The following is a 9,740-nucleotide window of genomic DNA, read 5'->3' as shown; positions in this document are numbered from 1 at the left end:
GAACCCATGCTGGTTACCCCTCAACATCACTTCCCCTGCAGGGCTCTCACAAATGTGGCCCTTGATAATGTTTTCAAAGACCTTCCCCAGGATAGAAGTGAGGCTGACTGGCCTGTAGTTGCTGGGCTCTTCCTTCCTCCCCTTCTTGAAAACAGGGACCACATTGGCCCTTTGCCAGTCCTCAGGGACTTGGTCCGAGCACCAGGAGTCCTCGAACAGCCGTGCCCATGGCTCTGCAAGGACACCAGCCAATTCCCTCAGCACCCGCGGATGAAGGTCATCCAGGCCCGCCGACTTGGACACATCTAAGCCCTCCAGGTAATCCTTAACTAGGTCTGAATTAGCAGTCGGGGGAGCTGGGGCAACCAGCACGGCCCAGAAACTCCTCCTCCTCTCTGGTGCAGATCTTGCTCCGTCTGTGTATTGATTGAAGTTATTATTTAGAGACACTCCCTTATTTAGAAGACTATAGAAGCTGGGAACTGAGAGATACTCCCTTAGTTCAGTGCACCAGTTCCAGAAAGACAAAGGGGCTGCAGAGGTTGCCTACCGCTCCATAATAAAGTGCATTGTTTAGTTCTCCTCGTCCGCATATGCCTGAAGTTATTGAACCCCCTGATCAGTCCAGCTTATAGGACACAGTCACCTCCTCCAACAGCCTGTGTCACATCAGACAAAACAAGCAAAGTATCTGCAGTCTTTTCTCACTTGAGCAGTTCATGGATCAGGCTCCCAAGAATCGTGAGATTGGCTTAAAAATCTAGGTTTAAAAAAAACCCAAAGCAACAAATCATTGATTTTGGGTTCTCTTCATTCATCTGCTGTTTCCTACATTTTTTGAAGCTTTCCTCTATCTCCACAGGAGCTGAAAACTCACTGTTTTTGTTAGAAAATGAGTGGTGAGTCTCCCGGAGACTCTTGATGACGGGAGCAAGGGCTCGAATAAAACAATCAGGACAGAAGAACGAAAGCCACGTGCGCGCTGGGAGGAAAGCGTCCCTCGAGATGGCTCGGCGTTCAGCGGCGGGTGACGAGGGTGCTAGGAAGCGATCGGTCAACTGGTGACCCTACAATATGCGATGGGGAGATGCAGAGCTAGATGACGACAGGGAGGTCCTGGGCAGCTTGGGTTCCTGGAGCAGGGGGTCAAACCCACCCTCAGGCCTTAAGTAGTGGGTTGCATGGCATACAGATGCATCCACATCTGGGTCCCCACTGGTGCCCCTGGCCCGCAGGGACCTCTGCTTTGTATTAACGAGCTCCTGCGTGAACCAGAATCAAAGCGCTCTCGGCCGCGCGGGCTCGCAGTCGGCCTTGCCACTGGGTGGCAGGACGACAGTGGAGGTGTCCTACTGGGGGGCCGCGTAAACCCATCGTCCCACCTTGGTGCATCGCTGCTGCCATCTCCTGGAGGGAATTAGCCCCTCCGCCCCGTCTCACAGGGAGCTCCCAGGAAATCCATCCTCATTAACACCTATTGATGAGGCCTCGGAGCTGTTTCCAGACCTGTAAATACTCTGCCAGGGTTAGCATCTGCCAGCCACTCGTGTGCCCCTCCTGCCCCCTGCCGTCACCAGGACCCAGGGCTCCCAGTTCGCTCCCAGTTCCAGGAAGAGGGGCTGGTTTCCAAGCCGGGACTCCTGGGCTTTTTTCCTGGCTCTGCCGAGCTCAGACACGTCGCTGCATTTTTCTGTGCCTGAGATTGCCACTGAGTGATGGCATATCTCCCCCAGAAGCAGTCCCTTCCCCAGAAATCCCCGGCAGACAGGTGCATCTGCAGATCATACCGACTTACCGCCAGGCCTGGAAGTCAGTAATGGCCGCAGCTTGGTGCAGGGGGTGACAAGGACCCCACCTGCTTCCAGCACCTTTCTTCCCAGAAGCTTGCACGGCACTCTTGCAGACAGGAAGAAATGCACGACAGAAATGCAGCCACCTCTGGGGTGGAACCTGCTCTACAGGAGCTGCTGCCGCACAGGAAAGAGATCCGGGAGTCACCTCAGACAGGTCACTAAAAACATCCGCTCAGAGCAGCTGTCAAAAACAAAGAGATTTCTGACAAGCAAATACAATGTTAGGGATTCGTAGGAAGGGAATTGTGAACCAAAGGGAAAGTATCACGTTGCCCCTTTATACGTCGGTGGGGCGTCCACACCTTGAACCCGGTGCCTCGTCCTGGTCCGTCTGCTCCAAAAGGATCAGGAAGAGCTGGAGAAAGTGCAGAGAAGAGCAATGGGGCTGATGGGTGCTGTGGAGGGGTGAGGAGAGCCTGGTCGGCTTAGACGAGAGACGCTGGAGCGGGGGACAGGAGGTTTCCAAAACAATGGAGAAGAGAAAGTCACTTGGGATTTATTGCTGACGGTCTCTCGCCAGAAAAGAACTGGGGTCACCCATGGGAGAGGTGGTGGGGAAGGGGCTGGAAGCTGCGCTGGGCTTTATTCTGCACAGCATCAGCACTAAGCAAAAAGCAGGGAAACGCAGAGAATCGGTCGCCAGGATGCTAGGAAAAGAGGTTGAGATTTAACCTGCCTGGGGGTGGCTGTCAGGGTCTGACTGTCTGGAAGCGACAGTCTGCAGAGCCAGGTCTGCTCCTGCCCGTCGCACAGGATCCGGGGACTGAAGTGAGGGCCCCCAGCAGCGATAGTGCATCACTCTTCATGCATGAGCCTGGAGCGGGATCGGATCAGCCCTGACAGCGCAGCCAGAGGTCAGGGTGCCCCAGCCAGACCGCGGCCGTGCATAATCCTCCTGCAGCAGCACAGGCTGCCCCTGCTGCGAGCAGCCAACACGACATCATAAACCTGGGCTCCATTTCCCAGCAGGTTTCCCGGGACGGATGGCATGTGGACAGGGCAGCTTGGTAAATCATTCCTCTCGGAGAACAGCAGAAGCCCCCTCCTCGGGGAGCCCAGGGCAGCCTGGGGGTGGCAGGTCTGGCAGGGGCATTTCAATCCCAGCCGTCCCTGCAACGGCAGCCGAGCTACCAGGCGGAGTGAGACCAGCAATTGCAGGGAGCAGTGGGGCCAGGCACACACCCGCTCAGTGCAGCCTTCCCCACACGGGCTTTGCAGGAGCCGATCTTCTCTGCCCTGGCAATAGTGCCGCATCTCGCTGCCCCGGCCTAGCTCACCCGTCTGGTTTTTATCCACCCCTCGCCTCCTCTTCTGGAAGCCATGAGCTCCTTTGGGTGAGGCCTGAGGGTGCTCATATGTTGGTCCATGACCTAGAGCCACAGTTTGCACTGCAGCTTCTTCGGAGGCACGTGGGTGTATGCCGTGAGCTAGACCTCGCCGCACATCGCTTGCAAAATGCATCATTTAGAAGAGAAAAATCCAGATATTTGTACACAGGCAGACAAGGTTCTCTGGGTAAATGTGATCTCTTCTATTAGACCAACTCAATAGTTGGAAAATTTGTTTTTTGCAAGCTTGCAAAGAACAATTTTTCCAACTATTTACTTGGTCTAATAAAAGAGATCACATTTACCTAAAGAACCTTGTCCTTAGACCTACAACCAGCACAGCTTTGGTCCAAATGAAGCACCCGGATCAACCCAACCCTGTTTTCTTTCTAATCGATGCGTCTTTGCTGAGAATTTTGAACTATTGGGGATTTTGTTCCAACTCGCAAAGAGGCCAAAGGTCAGATGCAGGAAATCCTATGAGAAACCAGAGTTTCTGTCCCCTGCGCGATTCGAGTTACGGCGTCATTTAGGTCATATTTATTTCTGTACATGCCATCCTTCCCATCAAAGGCTCAGAGCGGCTTGCAGCTAAGTGGCAGGATAACCTATAAAAGCCGGCAGAATATTAAAACAAGATATGTGTCCGTGTCCTTGGTTTTGGTGTTGCTATCACCCGCTAGACTTCTGTGCCCGGAGTGATTGCAATGCTCCAGAGGAACAGCTGCTCGTAGGATGATGTCAGGCACATAGGATGCTGGAGAGGGGCTGGGAGGAAGGGCACGCGGAGACCCATACAGGATCTGCAGGTCGAGGACAAGCCGAATGGGGGCAGTTTTCTCCTGGGTGGGTTTCTGCCAGAAGGGAATGTGGCCCCCCGATTCCTCCATGCAGCGGAGCAGGGACAGTGCCGCGATGCAGGGACGGACAAGCCGGAAGGGAGGAGCAATGGCCAGAATCCGATGCCGACCGGCGAAGCATCCTCCGGCAGGCTGAATTCACCCGTATTGTCTCGCATACCACACGCCCCAGAATAACACCCGTGTCTTGTTTTTGAATGACGATCAAAAGCTCTTCCTTGCTCATTGCTTCGCTCTCTGCAGGTCCCTCTCTGTCCACCCAGCAGAGCCGTAAGCGGCAGAAACTGCTGCCGCCGTATTTCCTTGTGTATAATACGCACTCCAATTTCCAGCAGCTGGTTTTGGGGGAACAAAGGTGCGTGTGATAGCAAGATATGGTTATGACTTTAAAAAGAGGATGCTGTTTTACCAACCCAAACAGATGTGACAGCGTGGCCCTATGAGCATCCTCAGGCAGGGACCAGGCAGGAGTTTCGTGCCCGGTTTCCCCCCTGCTCTCTCCCTGCAGTCGCAGGGGCTGGTGAAACCAGCGTCAAATGTGAACAGATTTATTTCAAGCAGATTTATTTCCAGCATCAGATGTGAACATTTGAAGGTCTCACTTATAGCCCAGGTAACAGGCTGGAACATTTGGGAGGCTTCTTTGTTCGTGGAGTCCCTGGAACGAGTCCAGACCACGTCCCCCCGGGCCCTGGGATGGGGTGATGGGACAGGGGAAGGACGACGTGGGTTGCAACCAGACGGACTCTTGTATCTCCTTCTCGGTGTCTGCTTTACTCTACATTGGGCCTTCCTGGGCTCAGTGGTGCCCATGGACTCCTAGGCAAACGTCCACCCCTGGCTAGCAAACGTAATGCGTTCTCTGCTAACAAGGTTCAAATGATAATTAGTGCTTCCCTTTCTTTGCTTGCCTCAGAGGATTCTGGGAAGTTTGCTCAGACCATACCTATACCATAGGGCTACACATAAATCATGCACGATTAGGCAGCGTGTGCTTGCATATGGCGATGATGGCACGGGATGGAGATCAGCTTCGGCTGTGACCAAAGGTGGGATGCTGCAAAAGTCTGAAGATCCAGAAGAGATCTAACTTTGTCTCCCAAACTTGCAGCTCTGATTTGTGCCCAGGTTTTTCCCAAGGCTGGCTGAAGTAGGTTAGAAGCATGGGTGGATCTTGGGTTTTGAAAAGGGAGGTGCAGATGGGGTGATGCATCATATAACCCAACCAAAAAGAAACGAGAAGCTTTGCTAATGTGCTTAGGGCCTAGTTTAAGATCAGAGCAAAGAGAAATATACTTTTACTGGAACGCACGTTCATTTGCTATATCTTACACTCTGCCTAAAAACCACAGCAAACTAGGCAAAAATACTCAAAAGATGTTGCTTCTTTACTCCTGTAGTCCTCAGACTTAAATGTACTTCCCTTTCAGATTCATAAAACAAAATCGAGCCTTCTTGAGCATCCCTGAACACCATTTCCACACCCGTGTTAACGTTTCTACACCTGACCTAAGGTTTTTAGCTAGAGTTAAAACCAATCTGCTGGGCTGTGAGAGAGGAGCTACAGGACCAAGAGCAGCCAAGAGAAGGTAGAAGTGGAGAAGAAAGGCTGGCTTGATTAGTGGAATATCAAGACCTTTAAAAAAAGGAGAGAGGGTCATTAACACTTATGGGGTGAAGAGTTTAGCAGGAACCAGGTAGATTGTACTGAGCTGTGATGTCAATGGACTCCAGCACTGCTGCCTGAATAAAAATGGAGCTGGCTTGAAACCCTGGGTGGCATCTGCATGGAAGTTACTCCACCGATGGATGGGCTTTGCTGCGTGTTGGCCCCTGAGCAAACACCAATGCCTCCCTTTGCAGAGGGACTTGGTGGGAATGGTTTAGTCAGGGATGTTCCCATGAAGTCCCATCTGTCCATATGATCCTAAAACACTTGTTCCTCTCTCCGAGCTCCAAAAAACAACCCAAAGCTCCTTGCTGGTCACTGGTTTAGGAACAGGAGGGTAGAAAGACGAACTCCTGGGCACTTTTCCGGGACTCAAGAGAGGATCCATGGCTTTGCCACTGGCTTCTGGCACGCAGTTGCGACGTAGAGATGGCTATGTCCCTGTCTGCAAGGGTGGGAGAGAATTGAGCCCATTCATGACCGCAAGGCATCACGGAGAGGCACCGCTGGACCCGGGGAGACACAAGGTCAACCCAAGAGTCCTCCCAACTGGGCCAGCAAACCTTCCTTGACCCGGGAGCTGAGCGCCGGGGTCGAGGCAGGGCTGGGGCCCCGACCGACCACCTCGAAGCGCCTCCAGCACGTTCCTGGCTGGCTGGGTCCCCATGTCCTTCCGGGCAGCCCCCCGTGCTCGTCAGACCAGACATGGGCTGGCTCCGGGCACCTCCTTGGGACTCGAGGCAACTCAAGCTGGATTTCGCACCCTCCCCTGACCGGGCAGGTGTGAGATTGATTTACAGCCTGGAGCAGAGGTCAGGCGTCTCGGAGGAGCTGAGTCAGGAGGAATGCGTCACCCCCTCCCCGCTACGCAGGGGCGGCTCCGGATCCCGCGGCGCCGGCGTCGACTGAGACGGGCTTGCAACCCGGCGCGGGGACGCTGCGTGCGCTGGGGCAGGGTGGTTTGCAGGCACGGTGGGGCAGGCGCCCTCCATGTCAGGACCCCTGGCCACGGTCTTCACGGTGGGCAGGGGCACCATCTTGGCTCCTGAGGGGTCTCGTTGCTTCCAGGTCAATTAAGCACAGAGGCCCCTGCGCAGCCCCCGCGTCCCTATGCCTCAGGGTGTCGCCGTGCAGTTGCCTTCGACCATGGCGTTGTTCTCACGTAGGCCAGGCTGACAGTCACTCTGCGGGGACCCCCGGAGCGAGGCGGGCAGGTGGGGAATGGCCGGGCCGGGCAGTGCTCAGGTTTCTCCGGCTCAGCAGCGCCAGGACGGGCTGGGAAAGGTGCCAAAGAAAACCATGGAGGGTGGCGCCGAGGGCATGCGAACACCCCCGAGGGCTCAGCAGGAGCCGCTGGGCTTTGGGGTCCTGAGGAGCATTGCTGGAGCGCTCATAGCCCTGCGACTTCCCCAGGTGCCCCTCCGATCCTCTCCCCCTGCCTTGTCTGCTGCTCTGCTGTATGCTCTGTGCCCTGTGATCTCCGTCTGATCTGCTGCTTTGCTTCCTGCCCCATCTGCTGCTCTGTTTTCTGCTCCCTGCCCAACCTGGCAGTCTGCTCCCTGCCCGATTTGGCGCTCTGTTTTCTGCCCCCCACAGTGTCAACCCCGGTGCTGGGAGTGCTGGGAGCGGCCGGGCCCCGCTGTGCTGGGCATCGTGTAGACACAGGGGCAGTGCCAGTCCCTGCCCAGGCAGGGCTGGGGGCGGTAAGGATCGGGCCCAGGGCTCCTGGAGGTGCTAGAAATGCACGGCCGGTTCCCAGTCTCTCACCAGAGGAAGCAAAGCAACCCCAAATCTCCGCAGCCCGAGCTGTCAGCCCTGGAGCAGGGGCCTGGTCCCTGTCCTATGTCAGAAGCCACTGGTGCTCAGTGTAGCCTCAAGTCGTGGGTGCCCCGATACTACAGTCGCGGGCATGACCGGGGCAACCCCAGACTAGAACCGGGTGGGGAAATGGAGTCACAGGTTCTCTCGCACCCCGTCTCCACGGCCCGGCCGTCAACATCCCCAGCGCCCAGCCAGCAGGTTTGACCCCAGCTTTCCCCAGCCGCTTCCTCCCCCCGCGTCCCATCCTGCTTGCTCCCCTCTCCGGCCCCTATGCCAGGAGCTGGGGGGAGTTTTGGCCCAGCAAAGGCAGCTTGGAGCAGGGGGATGGATCCTGCCCGGGGTCAGGGTGAGACCACAGAGGCCCCCCCTTTCCTAGCTGCAAACGAGCCAGCGACAAGTGTCCCCTCTCCAATTCTGCTGCCATCACCTGCCTGCGTGGAGAAGGATGCCTGTCACTCCCTGTCCATCTCCCCGGTGTTGGCTTCAATTTCTGAGCCCACCTGCTCGCCAGCCTGACCCCGTCCCAGGAGGGACACCAGTCGGGATGGGCAGGGGCATCCCCCGCTGCCTGGCACCGGGGCAAGAGATGGGGGTTGCCAAAGCCCCCACACCGAATCTCTCCGCTCTCACGGGCCTGACACCTGGCAGCATGCGAGACATGCAGGCCAAATCAGCCTGATCCCCTCCAAAGCTGGGGGCCCAGCCCCGGCTTCAGCCCCCGCGGAGATCAAAGGTCCAGCTGGGGCTGGCGCGCAGAGCGGGGGGCCGGGGAGACCCAGGTGCCGGCGGCCCGGGCCCGTCAATCACCGGCCTGTGGCCTGCGTCAGGCACCGGGCGCGTGACTCGGGGCAGCCGCCGGGGCGTGACCGGGGGGATTAGGCTGCCGGTAAGGTGACACGGGGCCCAGGCGGCTGGCGACGGGGGGGCCTCTGCTGCCAGGCTGCAAGGGGCCTTGAGGCTTGTCTCTCCCCACGCCGGGGAATCCGTCCTGCCTTGCAAAGACCCCCTCCCCCAGGATCGAGTCCTTTCCCCTGCCTCGTCCTCAGAGCCACTCAGTGCAGGGTCTCCCAGGATGCATTGCATGCTGACGTGCCAGCACATGCTACAGACGTGTGCACAAGTCCCAGGCGATGCATGCCCTCTCTCATTGCAACCTCCTTCCCTTGTCATCATCCCCTCTTTTCCCCCTCTGGCAATCCCAAAGTGCTTTACAAAGGAGGTTGGGCTGTTGCCCCCCTTTCACAGATGGGCAAACTGAGGCACAGAGGGGTGAGGTGACTTGGTTACTCTTCATGTTCCCTTTCCTGGAGCTATCCTGGCTTGCAGCATCACCTGGAGCAGCCTCGCGGCTGTGCTGATCCATGCGCTGTCGGCCCAGGCTTGCTGAGAACAGGCAGAGCTCGGTGCACAGGGCCACAGCCCAGCACCACCTGACGGAGCAGATGGGGTGTAATTCGTGCCTTCGCCTTCCCCAGGAGGAAGCGCCAGGTAGGAGCCAGCCCACACACACACTTGTGCACACACACACAGGCACGCGCACACATGTATGCACATACATATACATGCCTATACATATACACACATGTGCACATACATGCACAGACACATGCACATGTACATATACACACACACATACAGGTATACATGGATGTACATACATGCACATAAACGGGCACACGTACACGCACACTCAGGCACACGTACATATGCATGCACACACAGACACATACATGCACATATGCACATGCATTCATAGCTGCACATGCACATACATGGGCACACATACATGCACATACATCTGCACATAGGCACATGCACACACATGCATATATACACACGCACACATGTATGCACACATATATGCATGCCTATACACATGTGCACATACATGCACATGCACATATGCACACACACAAACAGGTACACATGGATGCATATGTGGCAGAAAGCCACCTTGCTTTCTCCCCAAAAATCTCTGCCCTGTGAAACTGTGATTAAAATCTCTGTGCTGTGACCATTCAGTTAGGATGGGCCCAGCACACAGGGGACCACACCCTCAGCCTGGCTCCTTAGGGAACTGGAGCTGGCTGCATTCCTGAGGGAGGGGGGAACCTGCTCCCTCTGCTTACAGGACTTGCATCACTTACCTGGGTGAGGGGTTTCTACCTGGGGAGCTGGGATCTGCCCAGTAACAGGTGATGCATTTCAG

The sequence above is a fragment of the Gavialis gangeticus genome, unplaced genomic scaffold (genome assembly GCF_001723915.1).
Source record: "Gavialis gangeticus isolate Ggan-Ray unplaced genomic scaffold, GavGan_comp1, whole genome shotgun sequence".
In the NCBI taxonomy this organism is placed as follows: domain Eukaryota; kingdom Metazoa; phylum Chordata; order Crocodylia; family Gavialidae; genus Gavialis; species Gavialis gangeticus.
The sequence above is the reverse complement of the archived record's forward strand: the minus strand, read 5'-3'. Positions refer to the sequence as shown.